This window comes from Pistacia vera, unplaced genomic scaffold, assembly GCF_008641045.1.
Source record: "Pistacia vera cultivar Batoury unplaced genomic scaffold, PisVer_v2 Contig218, whole genome shotgun sequence".
Classification (NCBI taxonomy): Eukaryota; Viridiplantae; Streptophyta; class Magnoliopsida; order Sapindales; family Anacardiaceae; genus Pistacia; species Pistacia vera.
The window spans coordinates 533,049-558,139 of NW_022196022.1; the positions used below are offsets into that span (position 1 = coordinate 533,049).

Consider the following 25,091-nt stretch of genomic DNA (forward strand, 5'->3'; position numbering starts at 1 on the left):
CATGGGCAATTCTCTAATGAAGGGGAAATTAATTAAGAGAATGAACTGATAATTTTGCCGACTGTAAATAAGATTATTAATTGATTATGATACGTTTGACGAATAGGCGATTCCAAAAGTGTAAACTCAGTGGTCAGTAGTGGTGTTGGGATAGTGAATGGCAAGCCAGGGACCTATGATGAATGATTGTTGACCCACCCAAAAGCTTTAATTAATTCTTAAGTTAATCCCTTTCCATTCGTGAAACTCAGTTCTCTACACAATCAAAGAAAATTATCAACATTTCAAAGCAACGAAACATCAGAAAACGATTCATTTACAAAATTCTATGATTCAAAATCAAACTACTCCTCTGACTTTATTTCAGAAATTCACTAAAGAATAGGGTTTTAGTATTTACCATACCAAAGGATTCATCTGCTGTTTCTATTATAATCAACAACGTGAAGCTCATTACTGGTGCCCCTTTTGCTCTTATTGCTCTTGCTTTTGTCTATTTTTCAAGGACCTGGCACAATGAAGTCAAAACTGTAATTTCATTGACCTAATTATTTTTTAATAACATAAACAAAAGGAACTTCCCAGAAACAATTAGATTGAAGTTAGAACATGATGGATTTAGAAGCAATTGGATTCAATTAGTGAAATTATAGATTTTGAAGATTAAATCTTGGATTGAAATATGTTTGATGAACATGTCCTAGAAATCATTATACAAGTCATATTGTCCCCATGCATGGAACCATTAAACTCTTATCCCAAGCGTAGTCTTCTCCATATTATTGAATCTCTAGAGTCAATAATTTTATATGAGGAACTACTAAACTCAATCAGTTGCTGCGGGGGGAAAATAATAATGCTTCTAATGTCGACGCAGGATCAACTGGACAGAAATAAGCAACAGGTCAATTCAGACAACTTTAAACCAATCTGTAATTGCCCAAAAACTTCACAAGTGTAGAATATGAGTTACTGTGATCCTTGCCTAGAAAGTGACTTGATTGAACTTAGTAGGATTTAATACCATCAAGTCTCCACCATAAATGAAGTTACCTCTGGTCTTGAATGAAGAACTCCACGGACATTCACAACTCATTCGCCATATACTACAATTGTATTTACTGCATGGAAATACAAAAATTAACTTCATGATATAAGAATTGTCACAACTGCAAAGATGGATCCTAACTGATTTTGAGTAATAACACACATATGAAGAAGTCACCATGTTAAGCCAGATCAGTTACCAATTTACTCCTGCAGTTTGAGGAGTATGCCCCACCACCATTGCCTTTGCACCTATAGCTCCAGTGTCTCTTGAAGAATAGTATTTATCTGGTAAACTCGAGATTTTAGTTCAAATTATCCAGTTTCACCAAATCTAAGAAACCATTCATTCAAACAAAGCGCATGGAAGTTTGAAATGTAAGACAGGCGAATCAACAAAATTCTGACTGTGTTGGATTTCTTGATCCTTCCACACTTATCATGCTTCATGCATGTATTGTTTGAACATCAAGTCATCCATCATAATTCAGTTTTAACCACTCGGCCCTCGAATAGAGAAGGGAACAAACTTAGTATTTGCAGAAAACCTTGCCTGTTTAATCTCATAGTCCTCCAAATCAGAATATCTCTGAGTATAGCTTTCCAAACACCACTGTCATAGCCTCGGTGGCTATAAAAGGTATGTAGAGTTACTATCACTCTCTAAGCCCTCTCATCCAGTGAGATACTCCCTGTTCATCTTCTCATGCCATATGCAACTGTGGAAGCACCAACACTCCTATCAGGCATTTCAAACAAGGAAGATAAACTTTTTACGAGTATCTTAACAGCAATATACAATAAAACTGATTCTCCAAAAGAAGAATCAATTATACCATGGTGTGGAAGAAGACCACCATGACAGAAGACCCAATCATTAACCTTAAGAACACAGCATGCCTTGCCAGCTCACGTGCCAACGGACCACCAGTCTAAAAGACTGATCTGGCTATGACCCCCTTCTGCCTCTGTCCTAAATTTTGAAAACTTTATCAGAAGAATACTGAAATTTCATTTGCCAAAAAATAAAGATAGAAATCTTCTTTCCCACAAGTGCTATAGTAACACAAGTTACAAACAAGTAGTTACGCGTGCAGTCTCTTCACAAACCTGTGAGTGATGAGTAGATTGTTTTGATACTAAAAAATTATAACTATAGAACAGTAAATTAACAGGAAAATTTGGTACCTTTACTAAATTCAATGGTCCCCAATAGTTTTTGGACATGCTCCGGTCCTGTTTCCATCTTTGGATGCCCCAATCCCCAACAAAAGCTTCTTCCCAGTCATATGATAGTCTTTCAAGTATTCCAGGAAATCCACACTCTCAAATCCTCCAGAATCTACATATCTAAATCCCTTTCAACATTCATAGTCTCATGATTCCCGTTTACCTACATTAAACAGAATTACATCATCACATACTTAATAAATTTTTCACAAATGAAAGCTAGAAAATTCAGAAATATCTTTCAGATGTAACTAATTGAAGTGAAACCAATAACAAGAAAACTTGCATAACGAATGCAGAAGGATTTATGCATACTAATGGGCCTGAAGCTCATCTAATGTGATTTCCATTAAACCATCAATATTTCAATTGATACTTCATTTTTTGCATTTAAAGCAATTTCTTGAACGTCAGAATAGTTTGGAACATTGACTAAAATATTTACAACACAAACCTGAAAAACTGCTCCACCTTCAGCTTTTGCCTGTATATCCAATGACTTCAATAAGGATAAATAGCTATTTCATCTTCACCTCGATCAAGTACATCACCAAGCTGAATCAATACCTAAGTCACAAATAAAAAGATCATTATCAGTTTGTTATTTTTCAGCTAGGATGATTTCCATCTACCACATATCATAACTAATTGCTTGAAGTATATTACATCAACAATTTTATAACACTTTTCTCTACTATTATTAATTGTAAAGTACTCAATTTCATTTAAGACTTTGAAGTAAGGTCTAACATTTATCAGAAGTATAGAAAACTAAGTTACATAGGCAACTTACATATATTGACAAATCGATATGAAATTAAAGTACTTTCTTGATTACTAAATTTAGAAGGGATACCGTTTCTCCCCCAGTCCACAATCTTGACCATCAGAACTCAACACCAGCCATCTCAAGCGCATATCTTGTTTGATCAAGGTCTCCATGTAGATCCCCAACTGCACATTCAAGCCATAAGGAGACGAATGACACTTTTAAATATTGAAGCATACAACACACTTATATATATAGCCAAAATCTAGAGACCGTGTTCATAATATATATCAAAAAACAACTCTGCACAGAGAAAAATTCTATTTCCAGTAGCATTCGTAATACTTTCATTTGCTTTTTCAATGCTGGTCAACACATATTCTACAAAACATTCATTGTAAGTTCTCCTTACAGAATCAACATTCAAGAGGAATTGAAGAATGGAGCATGGAAAAAAAATGATGACCCCAGAAGGAACAGAAGGTATAAAGTAAAGAACACAACCAGCAACAATACGGCGACCGGAGCAGATACAAAAGTGGGGGATTGCCACTAACAACTATAGGCTTAAAGGCACCTGCTAAGCTACCATTTCTCCAACACACATACAACAACAGTTTTCAGCTAGTTTCCGACTATGTGAGAATGGCAGCGTTACTAATGAATTTAGACAAAGCGAAGCCGAAGCCATTTCTTGAATAAGTACCATATCATCAACATTGGTGGTTTCTGATAACAAATTGATATAAAAGATGCTTTTATTTAATTATTCATTTATTTTATTTACTGTTTTCAATATCTAAAAAGACAATGGTCGTTTTTCTCAGCCTTGCATTTCGTATATCCTGTTTTTGTTTTATTTTCATGAATTTTCTGGCTGCAGCTTTGCCTGGTAACCTTTTTTGTTTTTTTTTTTTTCACACCTTTCGTTATACGCCCTGGACACTTGATGTCCTGAAACATAACCCACGTTCTGAGGCCCACTAAAATTGGGCCCATTTGGTGATTTAGGCCCATTCCAGATCTAAAGCAAAAGGCAAGTGATTTTTAGTCCCCAAAGTGGTCACTATCCCCCCTTGCTAAGTACCTCTTAAATTATATTTTAACAAATTCTCTTTAAACCTCATTTAAGTCCAAAATAACCCTACTAATTAGGTTTAATTAGGGTTTTCAATTGCACCATTTTTTTCTCCAATTCCAAATTTAATTAATCCCTACCCTTGTGGCCGAATGGCAAACCTTTAGTCTTAGAGTTAGCTATATCCATAAGCAGGAGCGGATCCGGCCATTTGATGGTAGGCCTCAAATACCTAAAAAAATTAAAATTTTTACTTGTTCTTTTATGGGTATAACCAAATCAGGTCTGAGAATCCAAACAGAGGGCATTTTCATTTTCACTACCAAATTTTACACAAAAACTAAGGGTGGGCAAGGACCTGTCCCTTGCGGACCCAGGCCTGGGCCGTTTTGGAATGGTACCCTTGGGACTGGTCCCACATGGGACCAGTCACTCATGGGCCTGAGACGGTTCTCCAGGCCATGGAAAACCAAGACCCGGACCAGCCCTAGGCCTGGTCTGGGACTGGTCCCATGGCCTTGGATAATTTCCAATTTTCCCTCCTCATTTTTTATACTTTGGGGGCAAACGAAATTTTATAGGGGTTTTTAGTATTTTTAGGGGTTAAATATTATAAACTTTGTATATTTTTTGACTTGGAAGATTTTTTTTCATAAATTTGTAAACATTTCATTTTAACCCTCCGTATTTATATTATATTTTTAATTACCAGGGGGTTTTATGTAATTGGCAGGACTACATTAAAAAATGATATTTTGTTTGGGCCCAGGCCTAGGACCGGTCCAGGCCCGGTGCCTGGGGAGGGAAGTGGAGGCCCGGGCCATCTCCTTAGGCTGGTCCCGTTTTGGGCCAAAGCACATAGGTCGGTCTCTCAATGACCGGTCCCTAGGTGACCGGTTTTAAAGCTGGGCTTTTGGGCCCAGTCCAAATGCCCAGCTTCCCCCCCTCCCCACAAAAACCACCCCAAACTAGTGATGAAACATTGCCTCTGAAATACACCCATCTCGTCCTCCTAACTCATAAGCTTTTAAATAAACACATTTAAGTATCATCCTAGCAAGATGCCCTTGAAATTTAGAAACCCTGTTAACTTCGACAAGCTTCTCTTGAAGTTTGCCAGATTATCATAAAGTTCCCAAAATTCATCAGAGTAACTTTTGTAACATTAATCAAAAACCACTCTACAGTGACCTTTACCAAATTTCGGAAATAAAAAAAAGGGCAGAAATGTCGACAGATAATTGAAAGAATGACATTCTTTAACACACATAATGTCAATTTGGCCCTATCAGACTTAACCCTGGAGAACACAAACTCATGCCTGCTCTTCTCTTCAACTTCAATTCTAATTCTAAGGTATTCGCTCTTTCAACTCGTTTCTTGCAGTGCTGGGTTATCGGAGAAACGAGGTTGAATTTTTCTACTTTTTTTTTTTTTTTTTTTTATGGTTGTTTAGTCTTTATTTTATTTTATTTTGGGCTCTGAATTCTTAGTTAGTTTTTGTTTTGACTTTTTGTTCCTAGTTTCCCTGATGAGAAAATGAGCCCCCCCCCAAGCTTTGTTCATATTTTGTTTTTTACTTGGCTTAATCTTTCTAATTTTCTCCTGAATTCTACGCGGTTTGTTACTTTATTTTATTAGTTATTTGGTCTGTATGTATGTAGAAAATGATGCAATTTTGTTCACTTTTTTTTTATCATTCTTTTGTTTTGTATTTGCTCTGAACTACTACTATAGCATACGCCACTATTTTTATTATCATGTAAAGGTGTTTAGCTTTGGTAGATGTGAGGAAATGAGACAAACTTTTGTTGTTTTTTACACTCCTTTCATTGTATATACGTGACTCTACAATTCTAATTTTTTTTCATTTCGTATATTTTTTGTCAGTAATGTGTGTGGATGATGAGCAAAGAGGCAAAGTTTTGTTTAAATTTTAATCTCGTGGTGAGTTTGTGTTTAATCATTGGATCGGAGGTATAGTTAAAGTTTTGACAGTTTCTCTGGTGATTTTAATTATTTCTTTGTAAATATTTATGTATTTACTTGTGTTAGATTGTGATTGGACTCCACAATTTGTGTGAAATATGTTTTAGTGGATTGTGGTTGCTGTGAACTCCTTTGTATATGATTTAAGTAGATTGTTAATTCTCGTGCTGCTTTTTTTTGGCTCTCTTCACATTAAGGGTTTTTCACAACAAAATTTCTTGTGTTATCCTTGTGAGGTATGGATTGATTTAAAGCTGATTTGCTCAAGGTTTTGCTTCTCGAGATTTCGTTATAGTAGAAAGTATTGGGTAGTTATTACATCATTCTCCTTTCAAGCGTTCTGATATTGTATATTTTCTTGCTTAAGGTTTGGGTGGTTTTGTTAAAAGTGTTTACAAGTTGGTGTAACAAACTGATGAGACCGCAGGGGCCCCCCCTCAACCAAAAAATCCTGGGTGGCCATGCCTAGAAGGTCTTGTCTTCGAGTTACGTCAGCCCTTGAGCCACTAAGTTAGTTTTCTACCTGGGGTCTGTCTTCAAGTTGCAGAGCCCTTTAGCCATTGGATTAGTTATCTAAGAGTACTTGTCTCGAGTGCGGATAGGCAATTACTAGGTTTACCCAAATTTAATTAGGTTTTTGCTATCCAATTTTTTCCTAATTTCAACTTACTTAGGGTTTTTGTTTAACTGTTGATTCAATTTCTTAATTAGGTTTATTTGTTTGTACCATTTTTTCCAATTTCAATTTGAAACTTACTTTTGTCTTCTTATTCATCCCTTGTGTGATTATTTCTCCATACATTAGTAATATAGTTGCATCAAACAAGATTATTTAAAATAAAAAAAAAATGTTTGCGTTGTTGTTATTCAATATATTTCCCACTATCCTGTCCTCTATTCCAATAAAATGCGCGTTTGTTCCTATTTTCAAAATCAATCCTAAATTAAAAACCTTTTAAACCCCATAGGTTGTATAATTACAAAAACACCCAACAAAAAAATTATAAACTGATAAAAACACCCCCACCCACCATAGTTTCCAGATTCGACAAGGTGGTCGGAATCTGTCACAAGACGCACTACATGGCGAATGGTCGTAAGCACCGATCTGTGCAAGACGACCATATCTTAGCCATCACTAACGGCTAGATCTGGTTTTTTTGCCAGATCGATCGGTATCGTGCGTGTAACGCAGATTTGGATGGTGGTGGCCGAAATCTTGCAATTGTCTGGGTGGGTGTTTTTGTCATTTAAAAAAATTTTATATATTGGGGGTTTTACTTAAATTAGCAAACTTATGGATTTTTTTTGTCATTTTTAAATTCTACTTAATAATCATCCAACTTACCTACGAAAATATTTCAAAAATACTACTCAAAATAACTAAACAAAGCATAATGATTCAGAAAGTTTAATTTAGAGTTTAGTAAGCATTCAGTTTAAAATTTAACAAAATTAAAATAGAGAATAAATTATTTAAAATTATTATGTCATTAATGTTAACTTCCAAAGAAAAATGCATTTAAAAATAAAAAAGGAAGATATTGAGCAATTTAATGGGGTCTAAAAATCTCTTCCCAAAGCAAATATTGTGAAATTTGGGCCTCAGCCAATCCTATAGAAAGCACAGAGAACGACATGTTAAGTCAATCAGTCGAACAAAATAATCTCCCATGAGCTAAGTGAGTGATGAAGAGATAATAATTTCACATAATCTTGTTATATCAACTATCAAAATTTTGAGCTCCACCCAAGGAAAAGACATAACCTTAGCTTCGCATATGCAGGCAATTCAGCCCTACCTAATCATTTGTCGGTCTCTTAATCCAACACTCAACCTGAAACTATTCAGAAGGGACCTGTCACTCACGCCAACTTATCACCAATCCGTAGAGAGCAGTGATGTGATCAAACATAATAGTTCCTGTAACTGTTGTTAACCAGATTCTTCATGTAGTTCAGATAAGAAAGGTCTTGTATTTAAGTTTTCTACATATAAGGAGACTTGTTATGGAGTTTATACTGCAGATGAAAGATGGGATCTATCTCAAATTTTCAGTATGATCACAATTAGCATAAATGCATGTGACGTTTTACTTGTATCAAAGTAAAAATATTGTGGCTGAAGAAATCGGATGAGAAAAGAAAGTCGGGAGATATGAAATGAACACGACATCACCTGAATGGAAAAGATTGAAGTTAACACTGGAAGGATAGGGTAGCGCAAAACAAGGGCTATAAAGAGGCTGCAAATCTGCCAGCCTGTCTGCCAGGTCTTGTAGAAAATAAGTGACATGTTGCATAGGAAGAGCAAGTAACAGAGGAAATCAATAATGGGAGACGTAAAAGAAATTTTTGCAATATTTCTTAAATCTACTAATTAGGTGACAATAGAATAGCGATATAAAAAGAGTGCACTCTCATATTTTTCTTTTATTATCACCTTATCATATCACTTTCTATAAAAATTTTTTGTGTAAATTACTTGACATCTAATATAACTTTAGATGAAAAGAATGTAAGTTTTCTCTCCATCGCCAAAACTTGTTGCCAGATACGTGCAAGGAAGACATATGACTTAGGAGTCGGTCCAGATGTCATTGCCGAATTGTCCTTGTGTCCAAGAAATCTCGTTGGTTTCATATTTACGAGAGATTTTAGAATAGTTTTTAGAAAACAATGGTTGAGTATTTTGAGAACCGTTCTCTTTGTAATTTTATTCATATATCCTTTTGAAACAATCTATTAAATTACTTTAAACCCCCTAAGTTTATTAATTTAACTAAACACTTAAATAATAAAAGTTTATAATTGGACAAAAACAACCTTCTATACACTCACATTTATCAGATTTTCGCCACCAACATCCGAAGGTGGTCGAATCTGTCATAATGACGTACTTACTACTGGCTGGATTTGACCAATGGCGGCCAGATAGGGCGATGACGATCGGCAATCTGGCGTCGTAGACATCTAGTCTTTTCAGACCAAATCTACCGAAAAAGTTAGATCAAGCACTACCGACTATATCCAGTCATAGCTTGATCTACGACTGTGATACTGGTCACCTTCCAGTTGGTGGTGATGGAATTCCAAATAGGATGGGTGGGGAGGTTGTTTATCCATTGTATAAATTTTTATTGTTGGGGTAGTTATAATAAACACAATCTAAGGGATTAAAAAAAATTAAATTGGTGAGTTAAATAGAATTGAGATAATACTACAAACTACTCTTCTTCTAGACAACAATTTTTTAACACATTATAGCTAGCAAGATATGATTGTAGGTTGAAAAGTTTAATTTTAACTTTAAATTAGCCCCAATCATATATTACACATCATGTTGTTTGAAAAATATTATGATGAAAATGATGCTATGTGGTATACTCATGCAATTATATTGTATTTAATGAGAATGTTGAATATTAGAAAAATATATTGGGAAAGGAATATGGAATACACAACATGAAAAATGTATTACAATAAGTGGCCCTAATTTTCCATTTAACATCTTCTCCGTTAGTTTACGCTAACTAATATACGTACGAGGGAGAGGGACAGGTCTAGATTCTCGCAAATACCTGGTGAATTTTACAGAATTTATTTCTATCACCTAGTGACTCGGTATGTCACGCAAGTTCATTGACATACTTTAGCCTGGTTCTTTCAAATAAATTAAAAGTAAAAAGCACGCAACACAGTCCTATCAAAGTTGTACAGAGTCAATGAAATAACCCTACCAAAAATGTGTTCAGGATATGGATATTGTAGGAAAAGGGAGGGAGGGGCCTGGAGGGGCCCATGGTCGCCCGATGACGCGGCTGCTGGCGTTCAATGAAATAGGCAGAAATCGGACAGTGGAGAGCAATGCGTAGAAGATTGTCGGTGTCGGCCCTCACCTTTGGCGCATTACCTTTAAAACCATGATCCGAAGATCAACTTTTGTTTTGTATACGCCCTTGCAGTGCAAGACTTGCTTAGTACTAATTAACCCAAAAACACCTTAGGTGCGTTTGATTATGAGAATATTGAATTACTAAAATGTTAGATTATTGAAATTTTATATTATTTTAAAGATTATTGAGAATCTTTAAGAAAATGTGTTTGGTTAGTTTGAATAAATCGATGGGTATGTTATATTAATATGTTTAGTTAGGAAAAATAAATTGGTTTACTAAATTGTCATCTTTTTAAATAAAATTGTTTAACCCCCAATATTTCAAATTTAGCTAAAACACTCCCGCTTATATAAAATTTTAATTTATAACAAAATCACCCCCACCACCTTGCTGCCACCTGCCACCACCGCAACCCACCATCGAAAGTCACCTGGAGTAGCTCACCGTGACCGGGAGGCCCCGATATGGCCGTTTCTGGCCATATTGATGGCCAAAAATGGCCAAATCTATTTTGGCAGGAATAGATCTAGTTGTTAAAAGCCAAACCCATCAATTTGGTCGGAACCAAATCTGCTCCCGATATGGGCTTTTTGGCCATCAATATGGCCAAAAACGACCATATCAGAGCCTCCCGATGATGGTGGGCTACTCGTCGCGACTCTAGGTGACTTCCAACGACTTCCCACGACGGTTGGTGGTGGTTTGGCTGGCAACAGGTGGGTGGGTGGGGGTAGGGGTGGTGGCTTGGGTAAGCTGAAATTTGTTTTGATTTCAAATGTAATTTTGTCCAAAAAGTTAATTAATTGGAGTGAAATAATAAAAACAAGATTCATGTAAATAAATTTAAAAATAAGGGCATTATTGTCCTAAAATTTTACTAATAAATAATAGAATTATAACAAAAAGAAAAAATTATCTCGGTAATCTTACAATACCAAAGAAAATTGAGGTAATCATATTATCTCCAATATTACCAACAGTAACTACTATTGGTATTTGAAGATTATCGGAATCTTATATTACTTTAGAATCAAACGTGATAATCAAGTAATATAAGATAACATAACCTCAGTAATCCTATATAACCCCTAACCAAACGCTCCCTTAATATTTATCAGATAAAATATGATGACACATTATTTTCGAAAGAAATATTAACATTAAATTTAATTGGAAGTATATTCAACGCTCTTAACACATTCAGTAATCCAAACTGAGCTGACAAAGTTGTCTGGTTTATGTGGGGTGATGAATCTACAATGTAACCCTATTATACAACTGGGATATGAATTCAGTATATGAGTACAAACAATATTTGTTCAAAATGAAGCCATAATCAACTCCAGTTCTGGGTATCATACAAAGGTCACTTTTGCCTCTTTCCTGGTGGTATCTGATTGTCAAAACTTACACAGCCTTCCTTTGTAGAGCCTTAAACATATATGCTTCTCATGCAAAGCATGATAAGTATTCAAGATGAAATGAATTGTGTTAAAGTTGAAAGTGCTACCAGTATATCCTGTAAACACAGAAGAGTAACTCAAACAATCAAACTACATTGGATTTAGTTCCCCCATATCCAGTTGACATGCCTTTTAAAAAAGATATAAGAATTGGAAAAGTTAGTGGCATGGCATGATGAAACGATGACCAAAACTGAGGGGACAATGATATTTTCTGCTAATCATCTCCAATTTAAAATCAACATGAAAACATCCAAATCCAAAATTTGGTTAGTGAAACTCAGTTCTCTACACACATCAAAGAAAATTATCAACAATTCAAAGCAACGAAAATCAAGGAAAACGATTCATTTTACAAAATTTCTATGATTCAAAATCAAACTACTTCCATTTGACTTTATATTTCAGAAATTCACTAAAGAATAGGGTATTTAGTATTTACCATACCAAAATGATTATCTGCTGTTTCTATATATAATCAACAACGTGAAGCTCATTACTGTGTCCCTTTGCTCTCCTATTGCTCTGCTTTATTGTCTATATTCAAGGACCTGGCACAATGAAGTCAAAACTGTAAATTTCATTGACCTAATTAATTTTTAATAAACATACAGAAACGGGAACTTCCCAGAAACAATTAGATTGAAGTTAGATACTATGATGGATTTTAGAAGCAACTTGGATTCAATTAGCGAAATTAGTAGGATTTTGAAGATTAATCTTGGAATTGAAATATGTTTGATGAACCTGTCCTAGAATCATTATACAAGTATATGTCCCACATGCATGGGAACCATTAAACTCTTATCCCAAGCGTAGTCTTCTCCATATTATTGAATCCTAGAGTCAATAATTTTATATGAGGAACTACTAAACTCAATCAGTTGCTGCTGGGGGGAAAAAATAATGCTTCTAATGTCGACGCAGGATAACTAGGACAGAAATAAAGCAACAGGTCAATCAGACAACTTTAAACCAATATGTAATTTCCCAAAAACTTCCCAAGTGTAGAATATGAGTGTACTGTGCATCCTTGCCTAGAAAAGTGACTGGATTTATACTAGTAGGAATTTAATACCATCAAAGTGCTCCACCATAAATGAAGTTACCTCTGGTCTTGAATGAAGAACTCCACTGGACATTCCAACAGTCAATTCGCCATATACTACAATTGTATTTACTGCATGGAAATACAAAAATTAACTTCATGATATAGAATTTAGTCACAACTGCAAAGATGGATCCTAACTGATTTTCGAAGTATAAACACAATATGAAGAAGTCACACAGTTAAGCCAGATCAGTTACCAATTTACTCCTGCAGTTTGAGGAGTATGCCCCACCATTGCCTTTGCACCTATAGCTTCCAGTGGTCTCTTGAAGAATAGTATTTATCTGGTAAACTCAAGATTTTAGTTCAAATTATTCCAGTTTCACCAAAAGTAAGAAACCATTCATTAAACAAAAGCACATGGAAGTTTGAAATGTAAGACAGGCGAATCAACAATAAATTCTGACTGTGTATGAGAATTTGATCCTTCCATACTTATCATGCTTCATGCATGTAATGTTGAACATCAAGTCATCCATCATAAGTCAGTTTTAAAACAGCTCGGTCTTGAATAGAGAAGGGAAACAAACTTGATTCTGCAGAAAACCTTGCTGGTTAATCTGATAGTCCTCCAAATCAGAATTATCTCTGGAGTATAAGCGGTTCCAAACAACACTATCATAGCCCCGGGTGGCTATAAAAGGTATGTAAGGATTACTATCACTCACTAAGCCCTCTCATCCAGTGAGATACTTCCTGTTCATTTCTCGATGCCATATGCAACTGTGGAAGCACCAACACTCCTATCAGGCATTTAAACAAGGAAAGATAAAACTTTTTACGAGTATCTTAACAAGCATGATGATACAATAAAACTGATTCCTCAAAAGAAGAATCAATTATACCATGGTGTGGAAGAAGGCCACCATGACAGAAGACCCAATCATAACCTTAAGAACAACAGCATGCTCCAGCTCATGTGCCAACGGACCACAGTCTAAACAAGCTGATCGCTATGACCCCCTTCTGCCTCTGTCCTAAATTTTGAAAACTTTATCAGAAGAATACTGAAATTTCATTTGCCAAAAAATAAAGATAGAAATCTTTTTCCCAAAAGTGCTATAAGTAACACAAGGTACAAACAAGTAGTTACGCGTGCAATCTCTTCACAGAACTGTGAGTGATGAGTAGAAACTGTTTGATACGTAAAAAATTATAACATATAGAACAGTAAATTAACAGGAAATATTTGGTACCTTTACTAAATTCAATGGTCCCCAATAGTTTTTGGACATGTCGGTCCTGTTCCATCTTTTGGATGCACCAATCCATCCAACAAAAGCTTCTTCCCAGTCATAATGATAGTCTTTCAAGTATTCCAGGAAATCAACACACTCATCAAATCCTCCAGAATTACATATCTAAAATCCCTTTAAACATTCATAGTCTCATGATTCCCGTTTACCTACATTAAACAGAATACTCATCAGCATACTTAATAAAATTTTCACAAATGAAAGCTAGAAAAATTCAGAAATAATCTTTCAGATGTAACTAATTGAAGTAAACCATAACAAGGAAACTTGCATAACGAATGCAGAAGGATTTATGCATACTAAGGTGGGCCTGAAGCTCATCTAATGTGATTTCCATTAAACCATCAATATTTCAATTGATACTTCATTTTATGCATTTAAAGCAATTTCTTGAACGTCAGAAATAGGTTGGAACATTGACTAGAATATTTACAACACAAACCTGAAAAACTGCTCCACCTTCAGCTTTTGCCTGTATATCCAATGACTTCAATAAGGATAGAATAGCTATTTCATCTTCACCTCGATCAAGTACATCACCAAGCTGAATCAATACCAAGTCACAAATAAAAAGATCATTATCAGTTGTTATTTTTCAGCTAGGATGATTTCCATCTACCACAATATCATAACTAATTGCTTGAAGATATTACATCAACATTTATAAAACAACGTTTCTCTACTATTATTAATTGTAAAGTAATCAAATTCATTTAAGACTTTGAAGTAATGGTCTAACAATTATCAAGAAGTAATAGAAAAGAAGTTAACATAGGCAACTTACATAAATTGAACAAATCGATATGAAATTAAAAGTACTTTCTTGATACTAAATTTAGAAGGGATACCGTTTCTCCACCAGTCCACAGATCTTGACCATCAGAAATCAATACACCAGCATTCAAGGCATATCTTGTTTGATCAAGGTCTCCATGTAGATCCCCAACGCACATTCAGCCGTATAAGGAGACGAATGACACTTTAAAATATTGAAAAGCATACACACCTATATATATATACAAAAATCTAGAGACCGTGTTCATAATAATATATCAAAAAAACCACTCTGCACAGAGAAAAAATCTATTTCCAGTAGCATTCGTAATACATTCATTTGCTTTTTCAATGCTGGTCAACACATATTCTACAAAACATTTGTAAGTTCTCCTTACAGAAATCAACATTCAAGAGGAATTGAAGAATGAGAGCAATGGAAAAAAAAAATGATGACCCCAGAAAGGAACAGAAGGTATAAAGCAAAAGAACACAAACAGCACAATACGGCGAACGGGAGCAATACAAAAGGGGGGATTGCCACTACAACAACTATAGGCTTAAAGGCACTGCAAGCTACCATTTCTCAAACAACTACAATAACAACTAGTTTCAGCTAGTTCCGACATGTGAAGAAGGTGGCAGCGTATATAATGAATTAGACAAAGCGAAGCCGAAGCCATTTTTGAATAAGTACATACATCAACATGGTAGGTGTTTCTGATAACAAATTGATATAAAATAAGAAGAGCTTTTATTTAATTATTATTTATTTTATGTACTGTTTTCAATATCTAAAAAGACAATGGTCGTTGTTTCTCAGCCTTGCATTTCGTATATCCTGTTTTGTTTTTATTTTCATGAATATTTCTGGCTGCAGCTTTGCCTGGTAACCTTTTTTGGTTTTGTTTTTTTCTTCAACCTTTCGTTAGACGCCCTGGACACTTGATGGCCTGAAACATAACCCACGTTCTGAGGCCCACTAAAATTGGGCCCATTTGGTGATTTAGGCCCATTCCAGATCTAAAGCAAAGGTAAGTGATTTTTAGTCCCACCAAATTGGTCACTATCCCCCCTTGCTAAATACTCCTTAAATATATTTTAACAAATTCTCTTTAAACCTCATTTAATCCCAAAAATAACCCTACTTAATTAGGTTTAATTAGGGTTTTAATTTGCACCATTTTTTTCTCCAATTCCAAATTTAATTAATCCCTTCCCTTGTGGCTGAATGACAAACATTTTAGTCATTAGAGTTAGCTATATCCAGAAGCAGGAGCGGATCCAGGCCATTTGAGGGTAGGCCCTCAAATAAGTAAATAAAAATTTAAAAATTTTTACTTTTCATTTTATGGGATAACCAAATAATGAGTCTGAAGAATCCAAGAACAGAGGGCATTTTCATTTTTCACTACCAAATTTTATGCAACAAAAACTAGAGGTGGGCAAGGGACCGGTCCCTTGCGGGCCCAGGCCTGGGCCCGTTTGGGACTGGTCCCTTGGGACTGGTCCCAAATGGGACCAGTCACTCATGGGCCTGAGACCGGTCCCAGGCCCATGAGAAAAACCAAGACCCGGACCAGGCCCTAGGCCTGGTCGGGACTGGTCCCATGGGCCTTGGATAATTTCATTTTCCCTCCTCAATTTTTTTATACTTTGGGGGCAAAACGAAATTTTATAGGGGGTTTTTAGTATTTTTTAGGGGTAAAATTTATAAATTTTATAATTTTTTTAGACTTGGAAGATTTTTTTTCATAAATTTTGTAAAATTTCATTTTAACTCTCGTAATTTATATTTATTTTTAAATTAACAGGGGGTTTTATGTAATTTGGCAGGGACTACATTAAAAAAATATATTTTTTTTTGGGCCCAGGCCTAGGACCGGTCCCAGGCCCGGGCCTTGGAGGAGGGCCCAGTGGAGGGCCCGGGCCCTCCTCCTTAGGCCTGGTCCCGTTTTGGGACCAAGCCACCTAGGTCCGGTCCTCTCAAGGACCGGTCCTAGGACCGGGTTTTAAAGCTGGGCTTTTGGGCCCAGTCCCAAATGCCCAGCTCTAACAAAAACCACCCCAACTTTAATGATGAAAAAATTGCCTCTGCAATACACCATCTCTTCCTCCTAACTCATAAGCTTTTAAATAAACAATTTAAGTATCATTCCTAGCAATGATGTCCTTTGAAATTTAGTAAAACCGTTAAGCTTCGACAAGAATTCTCTTGAAGTTTTGCAGATTATCATAAAGTTCTCCTAAAATTCATCAAGAGTAAACTTTGTAACATTAATCAAAAACCACTTCTACAAGTGACCTTTACCAAATTTCTGAAATAAAAAAAGGCAGAAATTCGTACAGATAATTGAAAGAATGATCATTCTTTCAAAACCAATAATTGTCAATTTTGAGCAACTATACAAGACTTAACCTTGGAACACAAACTCATGCTCGCTCTTCTCTTCAACTTCAATCTCTGAATTCTAAGGTATTCGCTCTTTTCAACTGTTTCTTGCATGCTTGGTTACCGAGAAAACGAGGTTGATTTTTCTACTTTTTTTTTTTTTTTTTAATGTGTTAGGTTATTTTATTTTATTTTTGTGCTCTGAATTCTTAGTTATTTTTTGTTTGACTTTTGTTCTATGTTTCCTTGATGAGAAAATGAGGCAAAGCTTTGTTCATTATTTTTTTTTTTACTGTCTTTATCTTTCATAATTTTCTCTGAATTCTACGGTTTTTACTTTATTTTATTAAGTTATTTTTAGTCTGTTAGGTTGATGAGAAAATGATGCTAAGTTTTGTTCACTTTTTTTTTTACAGTCTTTTTGTTTTGTATTTTGCTCTGAATACTACTATTTTTTTATTTTAATTTATTAAGGTGTTTTTAGTTGGTAGATTGATGAGAAAATGAGACAAACTTTTGTTGTTTTTTTACCTCCTTTTCATTTAGTAATATTGCTCTAAATTCTAATTTTTTTTATTTAAGTATATTTTTTGTAGTATGTTTGGTTGATGAGCAAATGAGGCAAAGTTTTGTTAAATTTTTAATCTCGATGGTTGAGTTTTGATTTTAATAGTTGGATCTGGAGTTATATAGCTTAAAGTTTGACTGTTTCTCTGGTGATTTTAATTTATTTCTTTGTAAATATTTATGTATTTTACTTGTGTTAGAGTTGTGATTGGACTCCAAATTTGTATGAAATATTTTTAGTGGATTGTGGTTGCTGTGAACTCTTTTGATTATATTGAATTTAAGTAGATTGTTAGATTCTCGTGGTTTTTTGCTCTCTTCACATTTAAGAGGTTTTTCCACAAAAAAATTTTCTTGTGTTTCCTTGTGAGTTGGATATGATTTTTAACATATTTGCTCAAGGTTTTGCTTCTCATAGATTTCTTTAAGTAGGAAAGTATTGTGTTATTACATCATTTCCTTTCAGCTTCTTGATATTGTATTATTTTCTTTGCTTAAGGTTTGGTGGTTTTTTAAAAGTTTTTACAAGTTGGTTAACAAACAATGATAGAGCCGCAGAGGCCCCCCCTCAACAAAAATCCTGGGTCTGCCACTGCCTAGAAGGTCTTGTCTTCGAGTTACGTGAGCCCTTTAGCCACTAAAGTTAGTTCTACCTGGGGTTTGTCTTCAAATTGCAAGAGCCCTTTAGCCATTGGAGTTAGTTATTCTTAAGGATCTTGTCTTCGAGTTGCGGGATAGGCAATTACTGGGTTTACCCAAAAATTTAATTAGGGTTTTTTGCTATGCCAATTTTTTCCTAATTTCAACTTAGTTAGGGTTTTTGTTTAACCGTTGCATCAATTTCTTAATTAGGTTTATTTGTTTGTACCCATTTTTTCCAATTTCAAATTTGAAACTTACTTTTGTCTTCTTATTCATCCCTTTGTGTGATTATTTTCTCCATAGCATTAGTAATATATGTTCATCAAACCAAGAATTATTTAAAATAAAAAAAAAATGTTTGCGTTTGTTTCATTATTTCACCACTATCCTGTCCCTATTCCAAATACAAATGCGCGTTTGTTTCCTTATTTTCAAAATCATATCCTTAATTAAAAAACCCTTTTAAACCCCATAGGTTTATTAATTGACAAAAACACCCCTAACAAAAAAATTATAAACTGACAAAAACACCCTCACCTACCCATAGTTGCCAGATTCCGACAACCACCGTCAATGGTGGCTGGAATCTGTCACAATGACGCACTACTGGCCGAAATTGGTCGATAATGCACCGATCTGGTCGTCAAAGACGACCATATCTTTAGCCATCACTAACGGCTAGATCTGGTTTTTTTCGGCCAGATCCGATCGATCGTGCGTTGTAACGTCAGATTTCGGTGGTGGTGGTCGAAATCTGACAATTATGGGTGGGTAGGGGTGTTTTTGTCATTTGACAAAAAATTTATATATTGGGGTGTTTACTTAAATTAGCAAACCTATAAGGTTTTTTTTGTTAATTTTTAAATTCTACTTATTAATAATCACCCAACTCTACCTATGAAAAATATTTCAAAAATACTACTCAAAATAACTAAACAAATGCATAATGATTCAGAAAGTTTAGATTTAGAGTTTAAGTAAGCATTCAGCTTAAAAATTTAAACAAAAACTATAAAATAGAGAATAAATATATTTAAAAATTATTATGTCATTAATGTTAAACTGTCAAAAGAAAAATGCATTTAAAAATAAAAAAGGGAAGATATTGAGCAATTTAATGGGGTCTAAAAATCTCTTCCCAAAGCAAAAACTGTGTATGATGAATTTTGGGCCTCAGCCAATCCTATAGAAAGCACAGAGAACAACATGTTAAGTCAATCAGCGAACAAAAATAATCTCCCATGAGCTAAGTGATGTGATGAAGATGATAATAAATTTCACATAATCTTGTTATATCAACCATCAAAATTTTGAGCTCCACCCCAAGGAAAAGACATAACCTTAGCTTCGCATATGGCAGGCAATTCCAGCCCTACCCATAATCATTTGTCGGTCATCTTAATCCAACACTCAACCTGAAATCTATTTCAGAAGGGACCTGTCACTCACACCAACTTATCACCAATCCCGTAGAGGGAAGCAGTGATGTGATCAAACATAAAAGTTCACTGTAACTGTTGTTAACCAGATTCTTTATGTAGTATGATAATGAAAGGTCTTGTATTTAAAGTTTTCTACATATAAGGAGACTTGTTATGGAGTTTATAACTGCAGATGAAAGATGGGATCTATCTCAAATTTTCAGTATGATCACAAATTAGCATAAATGCATGTACCGTTTTACTTGTATCAAAGTATAAAAATATTGTGCTGAAAGAAATCGGATGAGAAAATAAAAGTCGGGAGATATGAAATGAACACGACATCACCTGAATGGAAAAGATTGAAAGGTTAACACTGGAAGGATAGGGTAGCGCAAAACAAGGCTTAAAAGAGGCTGCAAATCTGCCGTCCTGTCTGTCACGTCTTGTAGAAAATAAGTGACATGTATGCATAGGAAGAGCAAGTAACAGAGGAAATCAATAATGGAAGACGTAAAAGAAATTTGCAAATATTTCTTAAATCTACTAAGTGATGTGACAATAGAATAGCGAATATAAAGAGTGCATACTCATCATATTTATTCTTTTATTTATCACTTATCATATCACTTTCTATAAAAATTTTTTTGTAAATTTACTTGTACATCTAATATAACTTTAGATGAAATATGTAAAGTTTTTCTCTACCATCGCCAAAACTTGTTGCCATACGTTCAAAGGAAGACATATGACTTAGAGTCGTCCAGATGTCATTTGCAATTGTCAATTGTGTCCAAGAATCTCGTTTGGTTCATTATTTTAAGAGATTTTAGAATAGTTTTTTAGAAAAAATTGAGTTGAGTAGTATTTTGAGAACGTTCTCTTTGTACATTTTTTAATATCATTTTTGAAAAATATTTAAATTACTTTAAACCCCTAAGTTTATTAATTTAACTAAACACTTAAATAATAAAAGTTTATAAATGGACAAAAACACCTCTATCTACTCACATTTATCAGATTTCGGCCACCACTGTCAGAAGGTGGTCGAAATCTGTCATAATGACGTACTACTGGCTGGATTTGACCAATGACGGCCAAGATATGGCCGTCAATGACGATCAGATCTGGCAGTCGTAGATCTAGTCTTTTCCGACCAAATCTACCGAAAAAGTTTAGATCAATGCACTACCGACTATATCCAGTCAATAGTGAGTCATTACGACTGATTCTGGTCACCTTCCAGTGGTGGTGATTGGAATCTCATAAATATGGATGGGTGAGGGTGTTTTTATCAATTTATAAATTTTTATTGTTGGGGATGTTAAGTTAAATAAACAAATCTAAGGGATTAAAAATAATCTAAATATTTTGAGTTAAATAGAATTAGAATAATACTACAAATACATCATTCTTATACAACATTTTTTATACAACATTATATAGCAAGATATGATTGGGTGAAAGTTTAATTTTAACTTTAAATTAGCCAATCATATATTACCACATAATGTTGTATGAAAAATATTATATGAAAATGATGTATATGTAGTATTACTCATAGAATTATATTGTATTTTAATGAGAATGTTGAATATTAGAACAAATATATATTGGGAAAGAATAATGGAATACCATAAATGAAAAATGTTATACATAAGGGCCCTAAATTTCTCCATTTCCATGCTTCTCAGTTTAGATTTACAGCTAACTAATTAATACGTACGAGGGTATAGGGAAGTAGGTCTAGAATCTCTGCAAATCCTGGTGAAATTTTACAAGAATTTATTATCTATCTAACTAGTTGATCGTGTCACGCAATTTCATTGACATATATAGCCTGTTCTTTTAAATAAATATAAAAGTAAAACCAGCAGCAAACAAGTCCTATCAAAGTTGTACAAGTCAATGAAATTAACCCTACGAAAAAATGTTTCAGGCTATGGATGATTGAGGAAAAAGGGAGGGAGGGGGCCTGGAGGGGCCATGGCTCGCCCGATGACCGGGCTCTGGCGTTCAAGTGAAATAGCAGAATTCGGACAAGTGGGAGAGCAAATGCGAGAAGATTGTCGGTGTCGGGCCCTCACCCGTGGCGGCATGAAATCTTAAAAACATGATCGAAGATCAACTTTTGTTTTGTATACTCAATTAAAAATACATACAAATATATGTGACTTGAGTAGCATATAATATATTTATATATACGCTGAGTGTCTGAATTGAGGATTTTGTTTTTGACAATTTGACCATTGTGAACTGCCCACCCACGTCTCTATTTTCTAGATCCTCTCTTGGGATTGATTGTCTTCTCCACCTAATTCAACTTTATCAACTTTTCTATTCTACTGCCAATAATACTCTCTTTTGACAACCATTTTCATGGTTTTGAAAATATTGCTTCTATCATATGATTATTTGCTTTGACTCTACTCTCATTGGTGGTTTATAATTAGCTAGCTAGATTTGCTTCACATTTCTCAATATCCCGAGAGATATTCTCTTATTTATCACATTCATTTTTCAACATCTGCTTAAGTACTTAGATATTCACGTCATGCTCTGTCTATATACGCGTCTTTTCTTTACTAAACCGAAGACTAAAATGCATGCTAGCCGGATTTATATCGAAAGGACTTGCCCCCAATCAAACAGGAATTTTGTGCAGAATTTGAAAGTCTTCGTCAATCCTTTTCATGCCCTGAGAGATATGAAATATTTCCCATAAAATATTATAAAAATCGATAATTAATTTTATATGTAAGGTAGTTGGTACTTGGTAATCGATGGTTATGGAGCTTGACAAGACTACAGAAGAGGGGCCTGTAAGGCCAAGTTGGGGGTGAAGTCTATAGCTTCCATATGGCAAATGATTTGACACAAAAACATCTCTAGGTTTATATATTCATAAATATAGTGGGGTGTGCCGACTGCAAAACTCTTCAACTTTCGTCTTTCTTTCGGCTTGACCAACTGGCTTTAAGTTTGAAACTTTGAATGCCATTCTTCTTACCGAGAAATAGATCTCTCAAATTTTCTGACAATCAATTAAAATCTTTTGATAATTAGATATACACTATTTTTATCTTGTTATATAGCAATGAGCAGTCCTATAGTTATATATTCAAATATATACACCATTTGATCCAAGGGTTCACAGGCTGCCGCAATCTCCAAAGAGATCGATCGATGCTATATATATATATATATAGCTTATGATGTTAATTTAGAGTGCTGTTAACTTAATTAACAATATGAATGCATGAAAAGGTCTAAATATAAAGGTACAAAGACAATTTTTGGTCTGACCAGTTCGGAAAACCTTCTGAAAAATTCAGATGACTAATGGCTATTGCATGTTGTGTTGTGTGTTTAAGTGTTTTCTTAATTTACAGGGGTAATAAGTTAGTGAAAGTTGTGCTAGTCTAAATTCTAATGAAATCCAAAGACTTCACTTAATGACAAATCGCTACGAGTTGGAAGGCCGATGTATTTTTATATTTTGACTAGAATGTGATTCACTGAGATATTATATGCATAAAAGAATTATAGTACAATGCATAAAACAACACTTGATGACAGCTAGCTAGATAGGTATTAATACGTAACAGTTTCCATGGATATCTTAAAATTGCAGTCGTGGAAGGATAAGAAAAAATAGTACCAAAAAAAAAAAAAAAAAGAGTAAGAGGCGTGTATATTAATAGCGGGAGAAAGGGTGAAAGATAGAAATGAGCTTTTCGGCAGAGTAGGGTCAGTAAAGAACAGGAATAAAAGGAAATAATATGACGAAAAAGCCCAGATTTTGGTCGTTCCCAATGGAGAAATTAAAGTGAATGGTAATGGTAATATTAATGAGTATTGATGAGTTGGTCAGATGGGGTGGGGCATTGATGTCGATTAAAATTATTAAAAATTAAATGAGTTGTGTTTGAATGTAGCAGGGAAGAGACCTCGAGATATGAGAGTGTGAGAAGAACTAGGGGCCTGCAGTCTGCCACCTTCTCTGTAAGCTGTACTGAAGAAAGAAAGCAAAGAAAGTAATTCCAAAGGAAAGGAAAGGTTAACTCTAAAAGCCAAGAGGAGGTGGAGGTGCAAGTGCCGAGGCTTGTTTTGAGTCAGAAAAAAGAGGGCGTAGAGTAGAGTAGAATGAATGTCCGTGCCCCAATGCATACTTTCCGTTCATCCACATTTATCTTCATTATACTAATACATTTGACAGCTTCACTCTTTTCTTTTCTTTTATTATTGGATTCTCACATTTGCATAGAAAGATTCGTGATCCAATTATATGCATGCCACCTATATATTTACCATTTTATAAATCAAATTTTACAGTATATTCACACGTTAAAAGACTTCATGCATATGCATACGTATTAATTTGTTGTTTTAATTACATTGGTAATTCTCTAATGAAGGGGAAATTAATTAAGAGAATGAACGGATAATTTTGCCGACTGTAAATAAGATTATTAAGCGATTATGATACGTTTGACGAATAGACGATTCCAAAAGTGTAAACTCAGTGGTCAATAGTGGTGTTGGGATGGTGAATGGCAAGCCAGGGACCTATGATGAATGATTGTTGACCCACCCAAAAGCTTTAATTAATTCTTAAGTTAATCCCTTTCCATTACCTTTTACATCTTATTAATTTAATCACGACACTAAACCTCCAATGACTCACTCCCTCCTCTATAATTTTTTTTCTTTTATTGATACGGTGGTCTAATTTTTCTTTTATTGATATGGTGTGTTTAGATCAGTTTGTGTATACCTCAACTGATCTTTCAAAATTCTAAAATTAATGAGCAGAAACCTCGAGTGTCACTCTTTATTAAAGACCGAAATAAATCGAACTCAAAATCTCTTGAATAATATATTTAAGAGTTTTAGTTGACTACTTAGACCAATTTATTAATTCGATATGTTCGAACAAGTTTGTGTGTACCTAGAGGTGGTTGAGTCGCTCCCTCTTCCTCTTTCTTATTCATCTATATATCAAAAATTTTATATCCCATTAATTTATGGTTGATAATCCAACAATAAAGATCAAGCATGTGAGAAATATTAAATATTAAATCATAATTTTCATTAAAATATTTCAACTAGAGTAGCTTGCAAAATAATGTTTGTTTTGATATCAATGGAGGGGGGAGCAATGCATGTCAATGTATTGATTACTCAATTAGAAGTAGCCCACTCTACTAGGGTTTTGTATTAACCCACGGTAAACTTGGAGCCTATATACTCTTGTTGTGGACTGATGGTAATTCTCATAATGAACACTAGATAATGAAGGGTTCTTATAATTATTAATTGACCAAGACAGTAAAACGATAATAATTACCAGATGGTAATTCTAGCAATCACAAATTCAATGGAAGGGAGATATCAGGGTTTGCCTCCAGCAAAGCTGCAATAATGAAGAGGATGAAGGTTCATTTTTATGT

The 25,091-nt window shown here is 34.6% G+C and overlaps 2 pseudogenes; both read right to left on the minus strand.

Annotated features, from left to right (window-relative positions):
• Window positions 1–413: 413 nt before the first annotated feature.
• Window positions 414–8,756, minus strand: LOC116130190 (annotated as a pseudogene).
• A 2,727-nt stretch (window positions 8,757–11,483) lies between these two features.
• On the minus strand, window positions 11,484–15,199 carry LOC116130191 (annotated as a pseudogene).
• Between the last annotated feature and the right edge of the window lie 9,892 nt (window positions 15,200–25,091).